General features: G+C 43.2%; 1 protein-coding gene and 30 non-coding genes across 31 annotated transcripts in view; 30 read left to right on the forward strand and 1 right to left on the reverse strand.

Moving 5' to 3' along the window:
* The window catches only part of eogt (EGF domain-specific O-linked N-acetylglucosamine (GlcNAc) transferase), a 75,643-nt gene that overhangs the window by 16,481 nt on the left and 37,249 nt on the right, over nt 1-21,913 (reverse strand). The window lies entirely within an intron of this gene.
* Nucleotides 1,017-1,088, forward strand: trnae-cuc (transfer RNA glutamic acid (anticodon CUC)). Its single transcript has one exon. It is a non-coding gene; the product is annotated as a tRNA-Glu (tRNA).
* On the forward strand, nt 1,609-1,680 carry trnae-cuc (transfer RNA glutamic acid (anticodon CUC)). The gene has a single exon. It is a non-coding gene; the product is annotated as a tRNA-Glu (tRNA).
* trnae-cuc (transfer RNA glutamic acid (anticodon CUC)) lies at nt 2,198-2,269 on the forward strand. Its single transcript has one exon. It is a non-coding gene; the product is annotated as a tRNA-Glu (tRNA).
* On the forward strand, nt 2,786-2,857 carry trnae-cuc (transfer RNA glutamic acid (anticodon CUC)). The gene has a single exon. It is a non-coding gene; the product is annotated as a tRNA-Glu (tRNA).
* Nucleotides 3,957-4,028, forward strand: trnae-cuc (transfer RNA glutamic acid (anticodon CUC)). Its single transcript has one exon. It is a non-coding gene; the product is annotated as a tRNA-Glu (tRNA).
* On the forward strand, nt 4,537-4,608 carry trnae-cuc (transfer RNA glutamic acid (anticodon CUC)). Its single transcript has one exon. It is a non-coding gene; the product is annotated as a tRNA-Glu (tRNA).
* On the forward strand, nt 5,138-5,209 carry trnae-cuc (transfer RNA glutamic acid (anticodon CUC)). The gene has a single exon. It is a non-coding gene; the product is annotated as a tRNA-Glu (tRNA).
* trnae-cuc (transfer RNA glutamic acid (anticodon CUC)) lies at nt 5,718-5,789 on the forward strand. The gene has a single exon. It is a non-coding gene; the product is annotated as a tRNA-Glu (tRNA).
* Nucleotides 6,879-6,950, forward strand: trnae-cuc (transfer RNA glutamic acid (anticodon CUC)). The gene has a single exon. It is a non-coding gene; the product is annotated as a tRNA-Glu (tRNA).
* trnae-cuc (transfer RNA glutamic acid (anticodon CUC)) lies at nt 7,457-7,528 on the forward strand. The gene has a single exon. It is a non-coding gene; the product is annotated as a tRNA-Glu (tRNA).
* trnae-cuc (transfer RNA glutamic acid (anticodon CUC)) lies at nt 8,044-8,115 on the forward strand. The gene has a single exon. It is a non-coding gene; the product is annotated as a tRNA-Glu (tRNA).
* On the forward strand, nt 8,624-8,695 carry trnae-cuc (transfer RNA glutamic acid (anticodon CUC)). Its single transcript has one exon. It is a non-coding gene; the product is annotated as a tRNA-Glu (tRNA).
* On the forward strand, nt 9,212-9,283 carry trnae-cuc (transfer RNA glutamic acid (anticodon CUC)). The gene has a single exon. It is a non-coding gene; the product is annotated as a tRNA-Glu (tRNA).
* On the forward strand, nt 9,805-9,876 carry trnae-cuc (transfer RNA glutamic acid (anticodon CUC)). Its single transcript has one exon. It is a non-coding gene; the product is annotated as a tRNA-Glu (tRNA).
* Nucleotides 10,383-10,454, forward strand: trnae-cuc (transfer RNA glutamic acid (anticodon CUC)). The gene has a single exon. It is a non-coding gene; the product is annotated as a tRNA-Glu (tRNA).
* On the forward strand, nt 10,963-11,034 carry trnae-cuc (transfer RNA glutamic acid (anticodon CUC)). Its single transcript has one exon. It is a non-coding gene; the product is annotated as a tRNA-Glu (tRNA).
* trnae-cuc (transfer RNA glutamic acid (anticodon CUC)) lies at nt 11,564-11,635 on the forward strand. Its single transcript has one exon. It is a non-coding gene; the product is annotated as a tRNA-Glu (tRNA).
* On the forward strand, nt 12,144-12,215 carry trnae-cuc (transfer RNA glutamic acid (anticodon CUC)). The gene has a single exon. It is a non-coding gene; the product is annotated as a tRNA-Glu (tRNA).
* On the forward strand, nt 13,305-13,376 carry trnae-cuc (transfer RNA glutamic acid (anticodon CUC)). The gene has a single exon. It is a non-coding gene; the product is annotated as a tRNA-Glu (tRNA).
* trnae-cuc (transfer RNA glutamic acid (anticodon CUC)) lies at nt 13,883-13,954 on the forward strand. Its single transcript has one exon. It is a non-coding gene; the product is annotated as a tRNA-Glu (tRNA).
* On the forward strand, nt 14,470-14,541 carry trnae-cuc (transfer RNA glutamic acid (anticodon CUC)). The gene has a single exon. It is a non-coding gene; the product is annotated as a tRNA-Glu (tRNA).
* On the forward strand, nt 15,050-15,121 carry trnae-cuc (transfer RNA glutamic acid (anticodon CUC)). Its single transcript has one exon. It is a non-coding gene; the product is annotated as a tRNA-Glu (tRNA).
* On the forward strand, nt 15,638-15,709 carry trnae-cuc (transfer RNA glutamic acid (anticodon CUC)). The gene has a single exon. It is a non-coding gene; the product is annotated as a tRNA-Glu (tRNA).
* trnae-cuc (transfer RNA glutamic acid (anticodon CUC)) lies at nt 16,231-16,302 on the forward strand. Its single transcript has one exon. It is a non-coding gene; the product is annotated as a tRNA-Glu (tRNA).
* On the forward strand, nt 16,809-16,880 carry trnae-cuc (transfer RNA glutamic acid (anticodon CUC)). The gene has a single exon. It is a non-coding gene; the product is annotated as a tRNA-Glu (tRNA).
* Nucleotides 17,389-17,460, forward strand: trnae-cuc (transfer RNA glutamic acid (anticodon CUC)). Its single transcript has one exon. It is a non-coding gene; the product is annotated as a tRNA-Glu (tRNA).
* On the forward strand, nt 18,568-18,639 carry trnae-cuc (transfer RNA glutamic acid (anticodon CUC)). Its single transcript has one exon. It is a non-coding gene; the product is annotated as a tRNA-Glu (tRNA).
* Nucleotides 19,148-19,219, forward strand: trnae-cuc (transfer RNA glutamic acid (anticodon CUC)). Its single transcript has one exon. It is a non-coding gene; the product is annotated as a tRNA-Glu (tRNA).
* Nucleotides 20,327-20,398, forward strand: trnae-cuc (transfer RNA glutamic acid (anticodon CUC)). The gene has a single exon. It is a non-coding gene; the product is annotated as a tRNA-Glu (tRNA).
* On the forward strand, nt 21,497-21,568 carry trnae-cuc (transfer RNA glutamic acid (anticodon CUC)). The gene has a single exon. It is a non-coding gene; the product is annotated as a tRNA-Glu (tRNA).

Here is a 21,913-nt window from a genome sequence, read left to right on the forward strand (position 1 = left end):
CCTTCTTTCTGTTGGCTGAGTAGAAGTCTGTGTTAGTTTAAATAGGCTTAATTATTTAACAGAACATGATATAGATGAGAAGACATTTATGTGTGTGAAAACAGCATTATGTTGGGGATAAAACAATTGCACAGTCAAACAGCCACTTAATATTTACTTTACAATGTAAAACATGATCAAAATGAGGTACCCCCATGAGATTATGCTGAGCCTTACCTGTTTGAACAATGTTTGTATATTTCACCCTAAACTGCTGCCAAGTGCGCTTCTCCCCCGCGGGATTGCACTTAAATGAAATAAATTAATAGGCCACCATTCAAGCAGTTTTCCCCTGTAATATTATTGTGATTGCAAAGGACTACATTTAAACTTATGCATTCTCCCACGCCGTCTCCCTCTCTTTTGCAGCTGCAGCGGTGTTGCACTTCTTTTTGAAAACGTGTGCAAACTCGCCGTATGAGCGCATTAAGATTTCTAATTCTAGTGGGGTGAAAAACGCAGCCCTCCCCGTCCCCGTTGCCATGGTGACTCATTGAATCGGGGCTCCATTGATGCTGGCTTTTTATAGTTGTGGTGCACGCGCTTAACTCCAGGTGAAACTACTCCGAGTTGATTAAACTGATTCAAATCAGCTGTTCTGGAACCGGAAACTCAGAGTTTCCTATCTCAGAGTAGATCAACTCAGAGTTCAGGATTTGACTCAGAGTTTGTTGAACCTGTTTTGTGAAACGGACCCCAGGTGAAACTGGTAACATCAACGATGGCTCATTTCCATTACGTCTCCCAGTAAGCTAATCCAGATAGCCAGCATGGACAAAAGTAGGGCCTTCCCTAAGTGGAATGCAGCTATCATTAATCTTATTAAACATACCTGTGCTTTTCATACCATGACACGTCAAAATGTCTGCTGTGAAAACAAGTCTATTTACAAATCAACGTCTTTAGGATACATAAATCGCGGAACCAATAGACACATATACATCGGGAAAAACTGGGCTCAAAAGCCCATTGACAAGTCCCTGATGGTCTAGTGGTTAGGATTCGGTGCTCTCACCGCCGCGGCCCGGGTTCGATTCCCGGTCAGGGAACATAGCTTTGGCCCTATCTAGTGACGGAAAAGTACAAGCACATGGGGACCTGCACTCCAAAATCATGCGGAAATCATACACTGGATATTGGCAGATTTGTTTCAGCACTTGCCATTCACATGTCAAAGGAGTGGATGTGCAGATCGTTCTGTGTTGTTCGTGCCTCCAAATAAAACCATTCATAAACAATGGCCTCTTTCACACCAGTCACTTTCACTTGTCACAGTAGGAAAAGCACAGGTGAAACTGGTAACATCAACGATGGCTCATTTCCATTATGTCTCCCAGTAAGCTACTCCAGATAGCCAGCATGGACAAAAGTAGGGCCTTCCCTAAGTGGAATGCAGCTATCATTAATCTTATTAAATATACCTGTGCTTTTCATACTATGACACGTCAAAATGTCTGCTGTGAAAACAAGTCTATTTACAAATCAATGTCTTTAGGATACATAAATCGCGGAACGACTACACTCATATCATACATCACGAATAACTGGGCTCAAAAGCCCATTGACAAGTCCCTGATGGTCTAGTGGTTAGGATTCGGCGCTCTCACCACCGCGGCCCGGGTTCGATTCCCGGTCAGGGAACATAGCTTTGGTCCTATCTAGTGACTAAAAATTACAAGCACATGGAGACCTGCACACCAAAATCATACACTGGATATTGGCAGATTTGTTTCAGCACTTGCCATTCACATGTCAAAGAACACAAAGGAGTGGATGCGCAGATCGTTCTGTGTTGGTCGTGCCTCCAAATGAAACCATTCATAAACAATGGACCTCTTTCACACCAGTCATTGTCACTTGTCACAGTAGAAAAAGCACAGGTGAAACTGGTAACATCAACGATGGCTCATTTCCATTATGTCTCCCAGTAAGCTACTCCAGATAGCCAGCATGGACAAAAGTAGGGCCTTCCCTAAGTGGAATGCAGCTATCATTAATCTTATTAAATATACCTGTGTTTTTCATACTATGACACGTCAAAATGTCTGCTGTGAAAACAAGTCTATTTACAAATCAACATCTTTAGGATACATAAACCATGGAACCTAGACACATATTATACATCGGGAAAAACTGGGCTCAAAAGCCCATTGACAAGTCCCTGATGGTCTAGTGGTTAGGATTCGGCGCTCTCACCGCCACGGCCCGGGTTCGATTCCCGGTCAGGGAACATAGCTTTGGCCCTATCTAGTAACTAAAAATTACAAGCACATGGGGACCTGCACTCCGAAATCATACACTGGATATTGGCAGATTTGTTTCAGCACTTACCATTCACATCTCAAAGAACACAAAGGAGTGGATGTGCATATCGTTCTGTGTCGTTCGTGCCTCCAAATAAAACCATTCATAAACAATGGACCTCTTTCACCCCAGACATTTTCACTTGTCACAGTAGGAAAAGCACAGGTGAAACTGGTAACATCAACGATGGCTCATTTCCCTTACGTCGCCCAGTAAGCTACTCCAGATAGCTAGCATGGACAAAACTAGGGTCTTCCCTAAGTGGAATGCCGCTATCATTAATCTTATTAAATATACCTGTGCTTTTCATACTATGACACGTCAAAATGTCTGCTGTGAAAAGAAGTCTATTTACAAATCAATGTCTTTAGGATACATAAATCACGGAATCTATAGACACATATACATCGTGAAAAACTGGGCTCAAAAGCCCATTGACAAGTCCCTGATGGTCTAGTGGTTAGGATTCGGCGCTCTCACCGCCGCGGCTCGGGTTCGATTCCCGGTCAGGGAACATAGCATTGGCCCTATCTAGTAACTGAAAATTACAAGCACATGGGGACCTGCACTCCAAAACAATGCAGAAATCATACACTGGATATTGGCAGATTTGTTTCAGCATTTGCCATTCACATGTCAAAGGAGTGGATGTGCAGATCGTTCTGTGTCGTTCGTGTCTCCAAATAAAACCATTCATAAACAATGGACCTCTTTCACACCAGACATTTTCACTTGTCACAGTAGGAAAAGCACAGGTGAAACTGGTAACATCAACGATGGCTCATTTCCATTATGTCTCCCAATAAGCTACTCTAGATAGCCAGCATGGACAAAAGTAGGGCCTTCCCTAAGTGGAATGCAGCTATCATTAATCTTATTAAACATACCTGTGCTTTTCATACCATGACACGTCAAAATGTCTGCTGTGAAAACAAGTCTATTTACAAATCAACGTCTTTAGGATACATAAATCGCGGAACCAATACACACATATCATACATCGCGAATAACTGGGCTCAAAAGCCCATTGACAAATCCCTGATGGTCTAGTGGTTAGGATTCGGCGCTCTCACCACCGCGGCCTGGGTTCGATTCCCAGTCAGGGAACATAGCTTTGGCCCTATCTAGTGACTAAAAATTGCAAGCACATGGGGACCTGCACTCCAAAATCATACTGGATATTGGCAGATTTGTTTCAGCACTTGCCATTCACATGTCAAAGGAGTGGATGTGCAGATCGTTCTGTGTCGTTCGTGTCTCCAAATAAAACCATTCATAAACAATGGACCTCTTTCACACCAGACATTTCCACTTGTCACAGTAGGAAAAGCACAGGTGAAACTGGTAACATCAACGATGGCTCATTTCCCTTACGTCGCCCAGTAAGCTAATCCAGACAGCTAGCATGGACAAAACTAGGGTCTTCCCTAAGTGGAATGCCGCTAACATTAATCTTATTAAATATACCTGTGCTTTTCATACTATGACACGTCAAAATGTCTGCTGTGAAAAGAAGTCTATTTACAAATCAATGTCTTTAGGACACATAAACCACGGAACCCAGACGCATATCATACATCGTGAAAAACTGGGCTCAAAAGCCCATTGACAAGTCCCTGATGGTCTAGTGGTTAGGATTCGGCGCTCTCACCGCCGCGGCCCGGGTTCGATTCCCGGTCAGGGAACATAGCTTTGGCCCTATCTAGTAACTAAAAATTACAAGCACATGGGGACCTGCACTCCGAAATCATACACTGGATATTGGCAGATTTGTTTCAGCACTTACCATTCACATGACAAAGGAGTGGATGTGCAGATCGTTCTGTGTTGCTCGTGCCTCCAAATGAAACCATTCATAAACAATGGACCTCTTTCACACCAGTCATTTTCACTTGTCACAGTAGAAAAAGCACAGGTGAAACTGGTAACATCATCGATGGCTCATTTCCATTATGTCTCCCAGTAAGCTACTCCAGATAGCCAGCATGGACAAAAGTAGGGCCTTCCCTAAGTGGAATGCAGCTATCATTAATCTTATTAAATATACCTGTGTTTTTCATACTATGACACGTCAAAATGTCAGCTGTGAAAACAAGTTTATTTGCAAATCAACATCTTTAGGATACATAAACCATGGAACCTAGACACATATTATACATCGGGAAAAACTGGGCTCAAAAGCCCATTGACAAGTCCCTGATGGTCTAGTGGTTAGGATTCGGCGCTCTCACCGCCGCGGCTCGGGTTCGATTCCCGGTCAGGGAACATAGCTTTGGCCCTATCTAGTAACTAAAAATTACAAGCACATGGGGACCTGCACTCCAAAATCATACACTGGATATTGGCAGATTTGTTTCAGCACTTACCATTCACATCTCAAAGAACACAAAGGAGTGGATGTGCATATCGTTCTGTGTCGTTCGTGCCTCCAAATAAAACCAATCATAAACAATGGACCTCTTCCACCCCAGACATTTTCACTTGTCACAGTAGAAAAAGCACAGGTGAAACTGGTAACATCAACGATGGCTCATTTCCATTATGTCTCCCAGTAAGCTAGTCCAGATAGCCAGCATGGACAAAACTAGGGCCTTCCCTAAGTGGAATGCAGCTATCATTAATCTTATTAAATATACCTGTGCTTTTCATACTATGACACGTCAAAATGTCTGCTGTGAAAAGAGGTCTATTTACAAATCAATGTCTTTAGGATACATAAACCATGGCATAAACCATGGAACCTAGACACATATTATACATCGGGAAAAACTGGGCTCAAAAGCCCATTGACAAGTCCCTGATGGTCTAGTGGTTAGGATTCTGCGCTCTCACCGCCGCGGCCCGGGTTCGATTCCCGGTCAGGGAACATAGCTTTGGCCCTATCTAGTAACTAAAAATTACAAGCACATGGGGACCTGCGCTCCGAAATCATACACTGGATATTGGCAGATTTGTTTCAGCACTTACCATTCACATGACAAAGGAGTGGATGTGCAGATCGTTCTGTGTTGGTCGTGCCTCCAAATAAAACCATTCATAAACAATGGACCTCTTTCACACCAGACATTTTCACTTGTCATAGTAGGAAAAGCACAGGTGAAACTGGTAACATCAACGATTGCTCATTTCCATTGTGTCTCCCAGTAAGCTACTCCAGATAGCCAGCATGGACAAAACTAGGGCCTTCCCTAAGTGGAATGCAGCTATCATTAATCTTATTAAATATACCTGTGCTTTTCATACTATGACACGTCAAAATGTCTGCTGTGAAAACAAGTCTATTTACAAATCAACGTCTTTAGGATACATAAACCACGGAACCCAGACGCATATCATACATTGGGAAAAACTGGGCTCAAAAGCCCATTGACAAGTCCCTGATGGTCTAGTGGTTAGGATTCGGCGCTCTCACCGCCGCGGCCCGGGTTCGATTCCCGGTCAGGGAACATAGCTTTGGCCCTATCTAGTAACTAAAAATTACAAGCACATGGGGACCTGCACTCCGAAATCATACACTGGATATTGGCAGATTTGTTTCAGCACTTACCATTCACATCTCAAAGAACACAAAGGAGTGGATGTGCGTGTCGTTCGTGCCTCCAAATAAAACCATTCATAAACAATGGACCTCTTTCACCCCAGACATTTTCACTTGTCACAGTAGAAAAAGCACAGGTGAAACTGGTAACATCAACGATGGCTCATTTCCCTTACGTCGCCCAGTAAGCTACTCCAGGTAGCTAGCATGGACAAAACTAGGGTCTTCCCTAAGTGGAATGCCGCTATCATTAATCTTATTAAATATACCTGTGCTTTTCATACTATGACACGTCAAAATGTCTGCTGTGAAAACAAGTCTATTTACAAATCAACATCTTTAGGATACATAAATCACGGAATCTATAGACACATATACATCGTGAAAAACTGGGCTCAAAAGCCCATTGACAAGTCCCTGATGGTCTAGTGGTTAGGATTCGGTGCTCTCACCGCCGCGGCTCGGGTTCGATTCCCGGTCAGGGAACATAGCATTGGCCCTATCTAGTAACTGAAAATTACAAGCACATGGGGACCTGCACTCCAAAACAATGCAGAAATCATACACTGGATATTGGCAGATTTGTTTCAGCATTTGCCATTCACATGTCAAAGGAGTGGATGTGCAGGTCGTTCGTGTCTCCAAATAAAACCATTCATAAACAATGGACCTCTTTCACACCAGACATTTCCACTTGTCACAGTAGGAAAAGCACAGGTGAAACTGGTAACATCAACGATGGCTCATTTCCATTATGTCTCCCAGTAAGCTACTCTAGATAGCCAGCATGGACAAAAGTAGGGCCTTCCCTAAGTGGAATGCAGCTATCATTAATCTTATTAAACATACCTGTGCTTTTCATACCATGACACGTCAAAATGTCTGCTGTGAAAACAAGTCTATTTACAAATCAACGTCTTTAGGATACATAAATCGCGGAACCAATACACACATATCATACATCACGAATAACTGGGCTCAAAAGCCCATTGACAAATCCCTGATGGTCTAGTGGTTAGGATTCGGCGCTCTCACCACCGCGGCCTGGGTTCGATTCCCAGTCAGGGAACATAGCTTTGGCCCTATCTAGTGACTAAAAATTACAAGCACATGGGGACCTGCACTCCAAAATCATACTGGATATTGGCAGATTTGTTTCAGCACTTGCCATTCACATGTCAAAGGAGTGGATGTGCAGATCGTTCTGTGTCGTTCGTGTCTCCAAATAAAACCATTCATAAACAATGGACCTCTTTCACACCAGACATTTTCACTTGTCACAGTAGGAAAAGCACAGGTGAAACTGGTAACATCAGCGATGGCTCATTTCCCTTACGTCGCCCAGTAAGCTAATCCAGATAGCTAGCATGGACAAAACTAGGGTCTTCCCTAAGTGGAATGCCGCTAACATTAATCTTATTAAATATACCTGTGCTTTTCATACTATGACACGTCAAAATGTCTGCTGTGAAAAGAGGTCTATTTACAAATCAATGTCTTTAGGATACATAAACCACGGAACCCAGACGCATATCATACATCGGGAAAAACTGGGCTCAAAAGCCCATTGACAAGTCCCTGATGGTCTAGTGGTTAGGATTCGGCGCTCTCACCGCCGCGGCCCGGGTTCGATTCCCGGTCAGGGAACATAGCTTTGGCCCTATCTAGTAACTAAAAATTACAAGCACATGGGGACCTGCACTCTAAAATCATACTGAATATTGGCAGATGTCTTTCAGCATTTACCATTCACATGTCAAAGAACACAAAGGAGTGGATGCGCAGATCGTTCTGTGTTGGTCGTGCCTCCAAATGAAACCATTCATAAACAATGGACCTCTTTCACACCAGTCATTTTCACTTGTCACAGTAGAAAAAGCACAGGTGAAACTGGTAACATCAACGATGGCTCATTTCCATTATGTCTCCCAGTAAGCTACTCCAGATAGCCAGCATGGACAAAAGTAGGGCCTTCCCTAAGTGGAATGCAGCTATCATTAATCTTATTAAATATACCTGTGTTTTTCATACTATGACACGTCAAAATGTCAGCTGTGAAAACAAGTTTATTTACAAATCAACATCTTTAGGATACATAAACCATGGAACCTAGACACATATTATACATTGGGAAAAACTGGGCTCAAAAGCCCATTGACAAGTCCCTGATGGTCTAGTGGTTAGGATTCGGCGCTCTCACCGCCGCGGCCCGGGTTCGATTCCCGGTCAGGGAACATAGCTTTGGCCCTATCTAGTAACTAAAAATTACAAGCACATGGGGACCTGCACTCCAAAATCATACACTGGATATTGGCAGATTTGTTTCAGCACTTACCATTCACATCACAAAGGAGTGGATGTGCAGATCGTTCTGTGTTGGTCGTGCCTCCAAATAAAACCATTCATAAACAATGGACCTCTTTCACACCAGACATTTTCACTTGTCATAGTAGGAAAAGCACAGGTGAAACTGGTAACATCAACGATGGCTCATTTCCATTATGTCTCCCAGTAAGCTACTCCAGATAGCCAGCATGGACAAAAGTAGGGCCTTCCCTAAGTGGAATGCAGCTATCATTAATCTTATTAAATATACCTGTGTTTTTCATACTATGACACGTCAAAATGTCTGCTGTGAAAACAAGTCTATTTACAAATCAACATCTTTAGGATACATAAACCATGGAACCTAGACACATATTATACATCGGGAAAAACTGGGCTCAAAAGCCCATTGACAAGTCCCTGATGGTCTAGTGGTTAGGATTCGGCGCTCTCACCGCCACGGCCCGGGTTCGATTCCCGGTCAGGGAACATAGCTTTGGCCCTATCTAGTAACTAAAAATTACAAGCACATGGGGACCTGCACTCCGAAATCATACACTGGATATTGGCAGATTTGTTTCAGCACTTACCATTCACATCTCAAAGAACACAAAGGAGTGGATGTGCATATCGTTCTGTGTCGTTCGTGCCTCCAAATAAAACCATTCATAAACAATGGACCTCTTTCACCCCAGACATTTTCACTTGTCACAGTAGGAAAAGCACAGGTGAAACTGGTAACATCAACGATGGCTCATTTCCCTTACGTCGCCCAGTAAGCTACTCCAGATAGCTAGCATGGACAAAACTAGGGTCTTCCCTAAGTGGAATGCCGCTATCATTAATCTTATTAAATATACCTGTGCTTTTCATACTATGACACGTCAAAATGTCTGCTGTGAAAAGAAGTCTATTTACAAATCAATGTCTTTAGGATACATAAATCACGGAATCTATAGACACATATACATCGTGAAAAACTGGGCTCAAAAGCCCATTGACAAGTCCCTGATGGTCTAGTGGTTAGGATTCGGCGCTCTCACCGCCGCGGCTCGGGTTCGATTCCCGGTCAGGGAACATAGCATTGGCCCTATCTAGTAACTGAAAATTACAAGCACATGGGGACCTGCACTCCAAAACAATGCAGAAATCATACACTGGATATTGGCAGATTTGTTTCAGCATTTGCCATTCACATGTCAAAGGAGTGGATGTGCAGATCGTTCTGTGTCGTTCGTGTCTCCAAATAAAACCATTCATAAACAATGGACCTCTTTCACACCAGACATTTTCACTTGTCACAGTAGGAAAAGCACAGGTGAAACTGGTAACATCAACGATGGCTCATTTCCATTATGTCTCCCAATAAGCTACTCTAGATAGCCAGCATGGACAAAAGTAGGGCCTTCCCTAAGTGGAATGCAGCTATCATTAATCTTATTAAACATACCTGTGCTTTTCATACCATGACACGTCAAAATGTCTGCTGTGAAAACAAGTCTATTTACAAATCAACGTCTTTAGGATACATAAATCGCGGAACCAATACACACATATCATACATCGCGAATAACTGGGCTCAAAAGCCCATTGACAAATCCCTGATGGTCTAGTGGTTAGGATTCGGCGCTCTCACCACCGCGGCCTGGGTTCGATTCCCAGTCAGGGAACATAGCTTTGGCCCTATCTAGTGACTAAAAATTGCAAGCACATGGGGACCTGCACTCCAAAATCATACTGGATATTGGCAGATTTGTTTCAGCACTTGCCATTCACATGTCAAAGGAGTGGATGTGCAGATCGTTCTGTGTCGTTCGTGTCTCCAAATAAAACCATTCATAAACAATGGACCTCTTTCACACCAGACATTTCCACTTGTCACAGTAGGAAAAGCACAGGTGAAACTGGTAACATCAACGATGGCTCATTTCCCTTACGTCGCCCAGTAAGCTAATCCAGACAGCTAGCATGGACAAAACTAGGGTCTTCCCTAAGTGGAATGCCGCTAACATTAATCTTATTAAATATACCTGTGCTTTTCATACTATGACACGTCAAAATGTCTGCTGTGAAAAGAAGTCTATTTACAAATCAATGTCTTTAGGACACATAAACCACGGAACCCAGACGCATATCATACATCGTGAAAAACTGGGCTCAAAAGCCCATTGACAAGTCCCTGATGGTCTAGTGGTTAGGATTCGGCGCTCTCACCGCCGCGGCCCGGGTTCGATTCCCGGTCAGGGAACATAGCTTTGGCCCTATCTAGTAACTAAAAATTACAAGCACATGGGGACCTGCACTCCGAAATCATACACTGGATATTGGCAGATTTGTTTCAGCACTTACCATTCACATGACAAAGGAGTGGATGTGCAGATCGTTCTGTGTTGCTCGTGCCTCCAAATGAAACCATTCATAAACAATGGACCTCTTTCACACCAGTCATTTTCACTTGTCACAGTAGAAAAAGCACAGGTGAAACTGGTAACATCATCGATGGCTCATTTCCATTATGTCTCCCAGTAAGCTACTCCAGATAGCCAGCATGGACAAAAGTAGGGCCTTCCCTAAGTGGAATGCAGCTATCATTAATCTTATTAAATATACCTGTGTTTTTCATACTATGACACGTCAAAATGTCAGCTGTGAAAACAAGTTTATTTGCAAATCAACATCTTTAGGATACATAAACCATGGAACCTAGACACATATTATACATCGGGAAAAACTGGGCTCAAAAGCCCATTGACAAGTCCCTGATGGTCTAGTGGTTAGGATTCGGCGCTCTCACCGCCGCGGCTCGGGTTCGATTCCCGGTCAGGGAACATAGCTTTGGCCCTATCTAGTAACTAAAAATTACAAGCACATGGGGACCTGCACTCCAAAATCATACACTGGATATTGGCAGATTTGTTTCAGCACTTACCATTCACATCTCAAAGAACACAAAGGAGTGGATGTGCATATCGTTCTGTGTCGTTCGTGCCTCCAAATAAAACCAATCATAAACAATGGACCTCTTCCACCCCAGACATTTTCACTTGTCACAGTAGAAAAAGCACAGGTGAAACTGGTAACATCAACGATGGCTCATTTCCATTATGTCTCCCAGTAAGCTAGTCCAGATAGCCAGCATGGACAAAACTAGGGCCTTCCCTAAGTGGAATGCAGCTATCATTAATCTTATTAAATATACCTGTGCTTTTCATACTATGACACGTCAAAATGTCTGCTGTGAAAAGAGGTCTATTTACAAATCAATGTCTTTAGGATACATAAACCATGGCATAAACCATGGAACCTAGACACATATTATACATCGGGAAAAACTGGGCTCAAAAGCCCATTGACAAGTCCCTGATGGTCTAGTGGTTAGGATTCTGCGCTCTCACCGCCGCGGCCCGGGTTCGATTCCCGGTCAGGGAACATAGCTTTGGCCCTATCTAGTAACTAAAAATTACAAGCACATGGGGACCTGCGCTCCGAAATCATACACTGGATATTGGCAGATTTGTTTCAGCACTTACCATTCACATGACAAAGGAGTGGATGTGCAGATCGTTCTGTGTTGGTCGTGCCTCCAAATAAAACCATTCATAAACAATGGACCTCTTTCACACCAGACATTTTCACTTGTCATAGTAGGAAAAGCACAGGTGAAACTGGTAACATCAACGATTGCTCATTTCCATTGTGTCTCCCAGTAAGCTACTCCAGATAGCCAGCATGGACAAAACTAGGGCCTTCCCTAAGTGGAATGCAGCTATCATTAATCTTATTAAATATACCTGTGCTTTTCATACTATGACACGTCAAAATGTCTGCTGTGAAAACAAGTCTATTTACAAATCAACGTCTTTAGGATACATAAACCACGGAACCCAGACGCATATCATACATTGGGAAAAACTGGGCTCAAAAGCCCATTGACAAGTCCCTGATGGTCTAGTGGTTAGGATTCGGCGCTCTCACCGCCGCGGCCCGGGTTCGATTCCCGGTCAGGGAACATAGCTTTGGCCCTATCTAGTAACTAAAAATTACAAGCACATGGGGACCTGCACTCCGAAATCATACACTGGATATTGGCAGATTTGTTTCAGCACTTACCATTCACATCTCAAAGAACACAAAGGAGTGGATGTGCGTGTCGTTCGTGCCTCCAAATAAAACCATTCATAAACAATGGACCTCTTTCACCCCAGACATTTTCACTTGTCACAGTAGAAAAAGCACAGGTGAAACTGGTAACATCAACGATGGCTCATTTCCCTTACGTCGCCCAGTAAGCTACTCCAGGTAGCTAGCATGGACAAAACTAGGGTCTTCCCTAAGTGGAATGCCGCTATCATTAATCTTATTAAATATACCTGTGCTTTTCATACTATGACACGTCAAAATGTCTGCTGTGAAAACAAGTCTATTTACAAATCAACATCTTTAGGATACATAAATCACGGAATCTATAGACACATATACATCGTGAAAAACTGGGCTCAAAAGCCCATTGACAAGTCCCTGATGGTCTAGTGGTTAGGATTCGGTGCTCTCACCGCCGCGGCTCGGGTTCGATTCCCGGTCAGGGAACATAGCATTGGCCCTATCTAGTAACTGAAAATTACAAGCACATGGGGACCTGCACTCCAAAACAATGCAGAAATCATACACTGGATATTGGCAGATTTGTTTCAGCATTTGCCATTCACATGTCAAAGGAGTGGATGTGCAGGTCGTTCGTGTCTCCAAATAAAACCATTCATAAACAATGGACCTCTTTCACACCAGACATTTCCACTTGTCACAGTAGGAAAAGCACAGGTGAAACTGGTAACATCAACGATGGCTCATTTCCATTATGTCTCCCAGTAAGCTACTCTAGATAGCCAGCATGGACAAAAGTAGGGCCTTCCCTAAGTGGAATGCAGCTATCATTAATCTTATTAAACATACCTGTGCTTTTCATACCATGACACGTCAAAATGTCTGCTGTGAAAACAAGTCTATTTACAAATCAACGTCTTTAGGATACATAAATCGCGGAACCAATACACACATATCATACATCACGAATAACTGGGCTCAAAAGCCCATTGACAAATCCCTGATGGTCTAGTGGTTAGGATTCGGCGCTCTCACCACCGCGGCCTGGGTTCGATTCCCAGTCAGGGAACATAGCTTTGGCCCTATCTAGTGACTAAAAATTACAAGCACATGGGGACCTGCACTCCAAAATCATACTGGATATTGGCAGATTTGTTTCAGCACTTGCCATTCACATGTCAAAGGAGTGGATGTGCAGATCGTTCTGTGTCGTTCGTGTCTCCAAATAAAACCATTCATAAACAATGGACCTCTTTCACACCAGACATTTTCACTTGTCACAGTAGGAAAAGCACAGGTGAAACTGGTAACATCAGCGATGGCTCATTTCCCTTACGTCGCCCAGTAAGCTAATCCAGATAGCTAGCATGGACAAAACTAGGGTCTTCCCTAAGTGGAATGCCGCTAACATTAATCTTATTAAATATACCTGTGCTTTTCATACTATGACACGTCAAAATGTCTGCTGTGAAAAGAGGTCTATTTACAAATCAATGTCTTTAGGATACATAAACCACGGAACCCAGACGCATATCATACATCGGGAAAAACTGGGCTCAAAAGCCCATTGACAAGTCCCTGATGGTCTAGTGGTTAGGATTCGGCGCTCTCACCGCCGCGGCCCGGGTTCGATTCCCGGTCAGGGAACATAGCTTTGGCCCTATCTAGTAACTAAAAATTACAAGCACATGGGGACCTGCACTCTAAAATCATACTGAATATTGGCAGATGTCTTTCAGCATTTACCATTCACATGTCAAAGAACACAAAGGAGTGGATGCGCAGATCGTTCTGTGTTGGTCGTGCCTCCAAATGAAACCATTCATAAACAATGGACCTCTTTCACACCAGTCATTTTCACTTGTCACAGTAGAAAAAGCACAGGTGAAACTGGTAACATCAACGATGGCTCATTTCCATTATGTCTCCCAGTAAGCTACTCCAGATAGCCAGCATGGACAAAAGTAGGGCCTTCCCTAAGTGGAATGCAGCTATCATTAATCTTATTAAATATACCTGTGTTTTTCATACTATGACACGTCAAAATGTCAGCTGTGAAAACAAGTTTATTTACAAATCAACATCTTTAGGATACATAAACCATGGAACCTAGACACATATTATACATTGGGAAAAACTGGGCTCAAAAGCCCATTGACAAGTCCCTGATGGTCTAGTGGTTAGGATTCGGCGCTCTCACCGCCGCGGCCCGGGTTCGATTCCCGGTCAGGGAACATAGCTTTGGCCCTATCTAGTAACTAAAAATTACAAGCACATGGGGACCTGCACTCCAAAATCATACACTGGATATTGGCAGATTTGTTTCAGCACTTACCATTCACATCACAAAGGAGTGGATGTGCAGATCGTTCTGTGTTGGTCGTGCCTCCAAATAAAACCATTCATAAACAATGGACCTCTTTCACACCAGACATTTTCACTTGTCATAGTAGGAAAAGCACAGGTGAAACTGGTAACATCAACGATGGCTCATTTCCATTATGTCTCCCAGTAAGCTACTCCAGATAGCCAGCATGGACAAAAGTAGGGCCTTCCCTAAGTGGAATGCAGCTATCATTAATCTTATTAAATATACCTGTGTTTTTCATACTATGACACGTCAAAATGTCTGCTGTGAAAACAAGTCTATTTACAAATCAACATCTTTAGGATACATAAACCATGGAACCTAGACACATATTATACATCGGGAAAAACTGGGCTCAAAAGCCCATTGACAAGTCCCTGATGGTCTAGTGGTTAGGATTCGGCGCTCTCACCGCCACGGCCCGGGTTCGATTCCCGGTCAGGGAACATAGCTTTGGCCCTATCTAGTAACTAAAAATTACAAGCACATGGGGACCTGCACTCCGAAATCATACACTGGATATTGGCAGATTTGTTTCAGCACTTACCATTCACATCTCAAAGAACACAAAGGAGTGGATGTGCATATCGTTCTGTGTCGTTCGTGCCTCCAAATAAAACCATTCATAAACAATGGACCTCTTTCACCCCAGACATTTTCACTTGTCACAGTAGGAAAAGCACAGGTGAAACTGGTAACATCAACGATGGCTCATTTCCCTTACGTCGCCCAGTAAGCTACTCCAGATAGCTAGCATGGACAAAACTAGGGTCTTCCCTAAGTGGAATGCCGCTATCATTAATCTTATTAAATATACCTGTGCTTTTCATACTATGACACGTCAAAATGTCTGCTGTGAAAAGAAGTCTATTTACAAATCAATGTCTTTAGGATACATAAATCACGGAATCTATAGACACATATACATCGTGAAAAACTGGGCTCAAAAGCCCATTGACAAGTCCCTGATGGTCTAGTGGTTAGGATTCGGCGCTCTCACCGCCGCGGCTCGGGTTCGATTCCCGGTCAGGGAACATAGCATTGGCCCTATCTAGTAACTGAAAATTACAAGCACATGGGGACCTGCACTCCAAAACAATGCAGAAATCATACACTGGATATTGGCAGATTTGTTTCAGCATTTGCCATTCACATGTCAAAGGAGTGGATGTGCAGATCGTTCTGTGTCGTTCGTGTCTCCAAATAAAACCATTCATAAACAATGGACCTCTTTCACACCAGACATTTTCACTTGTCACAGTAGGAAAAGCACAGGTGAAACTGGTAACATCAACGATGGCTCATTTCCATTATGTCTCCCAATAAGCTACTCTAGATAGCCAGCATGGACAAAAGTAGGGCCTTCCCTAAGTGGAATGCAGCTATCATTAATCTTATTAAACATACCTGTGCTTTTCATACCATGACACGTCAAAATGTCTGCTGTGAAAACAAGTCTATTTACAAATCAACGTCTTTAGGATACATAAATCGCGGAACCAATACACACATATCATACATCGCGAATAACTGGGCTCAAAAGCCCATTGACAAATCCCTGATGGTCTAGTGGTTAGGATTCGGCGCTCTCACCACCGCGGCCTGGGTTCGATTCCCAGTCAGGGAACATAGCTTTGGCCCTATCTAGTGACTAAAAATTGCAAGCACATGGGGACCTGCACTCCAAAATCATACTGGATATTGGCAGATTTGTTTCAGCACTTGCCATTCACATGTCAAAGGAGTGGATGTGCAGATCGTTCTGTGTCGTTCGTGTCTCCAAATAAAACCATTCATAAACAATGGACCTCTTTCACACCAGACATTTCCACTTGTCACAGTAGGAAAAGCACAGGTGAAACTGGTAACATCAACGATGGCTCATTTCCATTATGTCTCCCAGTAAGCTAGTCCAGATAGCCAGCATGGACAAAACTAGGGTCTTCCCTAAGTGGAATGCAGCTAACATTAATCTTATTAAATATACCTGTGCTTTTCATACTATGACACGTCAAAATGTCTGCTGTGAAAAGAAGTCTATTTACAAATCACTGTCTTTAGGATACATAAACCACGGAACCCAGACGCATATCATACATCGGGAAAAACTGGGCTCAAAAGCCCATTGACAAGTCCCTGATGGTCTAGTGGTTAGGATTCGGCGCTCTCACCGCCGCGGCCCGGGTTCGATTCCCGGTCAGGGAACATAGCTTTGGCCCTATCTAGTAACTAAAAATTACAAGCACATGGGGACCTGCACTCCGAAATCATACACTGGATATTGGCAGATTTGTTTCAGCACTTACCATTCACATGACAAAGGAGTGGATGTGCAGATCGTTCTGTGTTGCTCGTGCCTCCAAATGAAACCATTCATAAACAATGGACCTCTTTCACACCAGTCATTTTCACTTGTCACAGTAGAAAAAGCACAGGTGAAACTGGTAACATCAACGATGGCTCATTTCCATTATGTCTCCCAGTAAGCTACTCCAGATAGCCAGCATGGACACAAGTAGGGCCTTCCCTAAGTGGAATGCAGCTATCATTAATCTTATTAAATATACCTGTGTTTTTCATACTATGACACGTCAAAATGTCAGCTGTGAAAACAAGTTTACTTACAAATCAACATCTTTAGGATACATAAACCATGGAACCTAGACACATATTATACATCGGGAAAAACTGGGCTCAAAAGCCCATTGACAAGTCCCTGATGGTCTAGTGGTTAGGATTCGGCGCTCTCACCGCCGCGGCTCGGGTTCGATTCCCGGTCAGGGAACATAGCTTTGGCCCTATCTAGTAACTAAAAATTACAAGCACATGGGGACCTGCACTCCAAAATCATACACTGGATATTGGCAGATTTGTTTCAGCACTTACCATTCACATCTCAAAGAACACAAAGGAGTGGATGTGCATATCGTTCTGTGTCGTTCGTGCCTCCAAATAAAACCAATCATAAACAATGGACCTCTTCCACCCCAGACATGTTCACTTGTCACAGTAGAAAAAGCACAGGTGAAACTGGTAACATCAACGATGGCTCATTTCCATTATGTCTCCCAGTAAGCTAGTCCAGATAGCCAGCATGGACAAAACTAGGGCCTTGCCTAACTGGAATGCAGCTATCATTAATCTTATTAAATATACCTGTGCTTTTCATACTATGACACGTCAAAATGTCTGCTGTGAAAAGAGGTCTATTTACAAATCAATGTCTTTAGGATACATAAACCATGGCATAAACCATGGAACCTAGACACATATTATACATCGGGAAAAACTGGGCTCAAAAGCCCATTGACAAGTCCCTGATGGTCTAGTGGTTAGGGTTCGGCGCTCTCACCGCCGCGGCCTGGGTTCGATTCCCGGTCAGGGAACATAGCTTTGGCCCTATCTAGTAACTAAAAATTACAAGCACATGGGGACCTGCACTCCGAAATCATACACTGGATATTGGCAGATTTGTTTCAGCACTTACCATTCACATCTCAAAGAACACAAAGGAGTGGATGTGCGTGTCGTTCGTGCCTCCAAATAAAACCATTCATAAACAATGGACCTCTTTCACCCCAGACATTTTCACTTGTCACAGTAGGAAAAGCACAGGTGAAACTGGTAACATCAACGATGGCTCATTTCCCTTACGTCGCCCAGTAAGCTACTCCACATAGCTAGCATGGACAAAACTAGGGCCTTCCCTAAGTGGAATGCCGCTATCATTAATCTTATTAAATATACCTGTGCTTTTCATACTATGACACGTCAAAATGTCTGCTGTGAAAAGAAGTCTATTTACAAATCAATGTCTTTAGGATACATAAATCACGGAATCTATAGACACATATACATCGTGAAAAACTGGGCTCAAAAGCCCATTGACAAGTCCCTGATGGTCTAGTGGTTAGGATTCGGCGCTCTCACCGCCGCGGCCCGGGTTCGATTCCCGGTCAGGGAACATAGCTTTGGCCCTATCTAGTAACTAAAAATTACAAGCACATGGGGACCTGCACTCCGAAATCATACACTGGATATTGGCAGATTTGTTTCAGCACTTACCATTCACATGACAAAGGAGTGGATGTGCAGATCGTTCTGTGTTGCTCGTGCCTCCAAATGAAACCATTCATAAACAATGGACCTCTTTCACACCAGTCATTTTCACTTGTCACAGTAGAAAAAGCACAGGTGAAACTGGTAACATCAACGATGGCTCATTTCCATTATGTCTCCCAGTAAGCTACTCCAGATAGCCAGCATGGACACAAGTAGGGCCTTCCCTAAGTGGAATGCAGCTATCATTAATCTTATTAAATATACCTGTGTTTTTCATACTATGACACGTCAAAATGTCAGCTGTGAAAACAAGTTTACTTACAAATCAACATCTTTAGGATACATAAACCATGGAACCTAGACACATATTATACATCGGGAAAAACTGGGCTCAAAAGCCCATTGACAAGTCCCTGATGGTCTAGTGGTTAGGATTCGGCGCTCTCACCGCCGCGGCTCGGGTTCGATTCCCGGTCAGGGAACATAGCTTTGGCCCTATCTAGTAACTAAAAATTACAAGCACATGGGGACCTGCACTCCAAAATCATACACTGGATATTGGCAGATTTGTTTCAGCACTTACCATTCACATCTCAAAGAACACAAAGGAGTGGATGTGCATATCGTTCTGTGTCGTTCGTGCCTCCAAATAAAACCAATCATAAACAATGGACCTCTTCCACCCCAGACATGTTCACTTGTCACAGTAGAAAAAGCACAGGTGAAACTGGTAACATCAACGATGGCTCATTTCCATTATGTCTCCCAGTAAGCTAGTCCAGATAGCCAGCATGGACAAAACTAGGGCCTTGCCTAACTGGAATGCAGCTATCATTAATCTTATTAAATATACCTGTGCTTTTCATACTATGACACGTCAAAATGTCTGCTGTGAAAAGAGGTCTATTTACAAATCAATGTCTTTAGGATACATAAACCATGGCATAAACCATGGAACCTAGACACATATTATACATCGGGAAAAACTGGGCTCAAAAGCCCATTGACAAGTCCCTGATGGTCTAGTGGTTAGGGTTCGGCGCTCTCACCGCCGCGGCCTGGGTTCGATTCCCGGTCAGGGAACATAGCTTTGGCCCTATCTAGTAACTAAAAATTACAAGCACATGGGGACCTGCACTCCGAAATCATACACTGGATATTGGCAGATTTGTTTCAGCACTTACCATTCACATCTCAAAGAACACAAAGGAGTGGATGTGCGTGTCGTTCGTGCCTCCAAATAAAACCATTCATAAACAATGGACCTCTTTCACCCCAGACATTTTCACTTGTCACAGTAGGAAAAGCACAGGTGAAACTGGTAACATCAACGATGGCTCATTTCCCTTACGTCGCCCAGTAAGCTACTCCAGATAGCTAGCATGGACAAAACTAGGGCCTTCCCTAAGTGGAATGCCGCTATCATTAATCTTATTAAATATACCTGTGCTTTTCATACTATGACACGTCAAAATGTCTGCTGTGAAAAGAAGTCTATTTACAAATCAATGTCTTTAGGATACATAAATCACGGAATCTATAGACACATATACATCGTGAAAAACTGGGCTCAAAAGCCCATTGACAAGTCCCTGATGGTCTAGTGGTTAGGATTCGGCGCTCTCACCGCCGCGGCTCGGGTTCGATTCCCGGTCAGGGAACATAGCATTGGCCCTATCTAGTAACTGAAAATTACAAGCACATGGGGACCTGCACTCCAAAACAATGCAGAAATCATACACTGGATATTGGCAGATTTGTTTCAGCATTTGCCATTCACATGTCAAAGGAGTGGATGTGCAGGTCGTTCGTGTCTCCAAATAAAACCATTCATAAACAATGGACCTCTTTCACACCAGACATTTCCACTTGTCACAGTAGGAAAAGCACAGGTGAAACTGGTAACATCAACGATGGCTCATTTCCATTATGTCTCCCAGTAAGCTACTCTAGATAGCCAGCATGGACAAAAGCAGGGCCTTCCCTAAGTGGAATGCAGCTATCATTAATCTTATTAAACATACCTGTGCTTTTCATACCATGACACGTCAAAATGTCTGCTGTGAAAACAAGTCTATTTACAAATCAACGTCTTTAGGATACATAAATCGCGGAACCAATACACACATATCATACATCGCGAATAACTGGGCTCAAAAGCCCATTGACAAATCCCTGATAGTCTAGTGGTTAGGATTCGGCGCTCTCACCACCGCGGCCTGGGTTCGATTCCCAGTCAGGGAACATAGCTTTGGCCCTATCTAGTGACTAAAAATTACAAGCACATGGGGACCTGCACTCCAAAATCATACTGGATATTGGCAGATGTCTTTCAGCATTTGCCATTCACATGTCAAAGAACACAAAGGAGTGGATGCGCAGATCGTTCTGTGTTGGTCGTGCCTCCAAATGAAACCATTCATAAACAATGGACCTCTTTCACACCAGTCATTTTCACTTGTCACAGTAGAAAAAGCACAGGTGAAACTGGTAACATCAACGATGGCTCATTTCCATTATGTCTCCCAGTAAGCTACTCCAGATAGCCAGCATGGACAAAAGTAGGGCCTTCCCTAAGTGGAATGCAGCTATCATTAATCTTATTAAATATACCTGTGTTTTTCATACTATGACACGTCAAAATGTCAGCTGTGAAAACAAGTTTATTTACAAATCAACATCTTTAGGATACATAAACCATGGAACCTAGACACATATTATACATTGGGAAAAACTGGGCTCAAAAGCCCATTGACAAGTCCCTGATGGTCTAGTGGTTAGGATTCGGCGCTCTCACCGCCACGGCCCGGGTTCGATTCCCGGTCAGGGAACATAGCTTTGGCCCTATCTAGTAACTAAAAATTACAAGCACATGGGGACCTGCACTCCAAAATCATACACTGGATATTGGCAGATTTGTTTCAGCACTTACCATTCACATCACAAAGGAGTGGATGTGCAGATCGTTCTGTGTTGGTCGTGCCTCCAAATAAAACCATTCATAAACAATGGACCTCTTTCACACCAGACATTTTCACTTGTCATAGTAGGAAAAGCACAGGTGAAACTGGTAACATCAACGATTGCTCATTTCCATTGTGTCTCCCAGTAAGCTACTCCAGATAGCCAGCATGGACAAAACTAGGGCCTTCCCTAAGTGGAATGCAGCTATCATT

This window comes from Epinephelus lanceolatus, chromosome 1 (assembly GCF_041903045.1).
Source record: "Epinephelus lanceolatus isolate andai-2023 chromosome 1, ASM4190304v1, whole genome shotgun sequence".
Lineage (NCBI taxonomy): Eukaryota > Metazoa > Chordata > Actinopteri > Perciformes > Serranidae > Epinephelus > Epinephelus lanceolatus.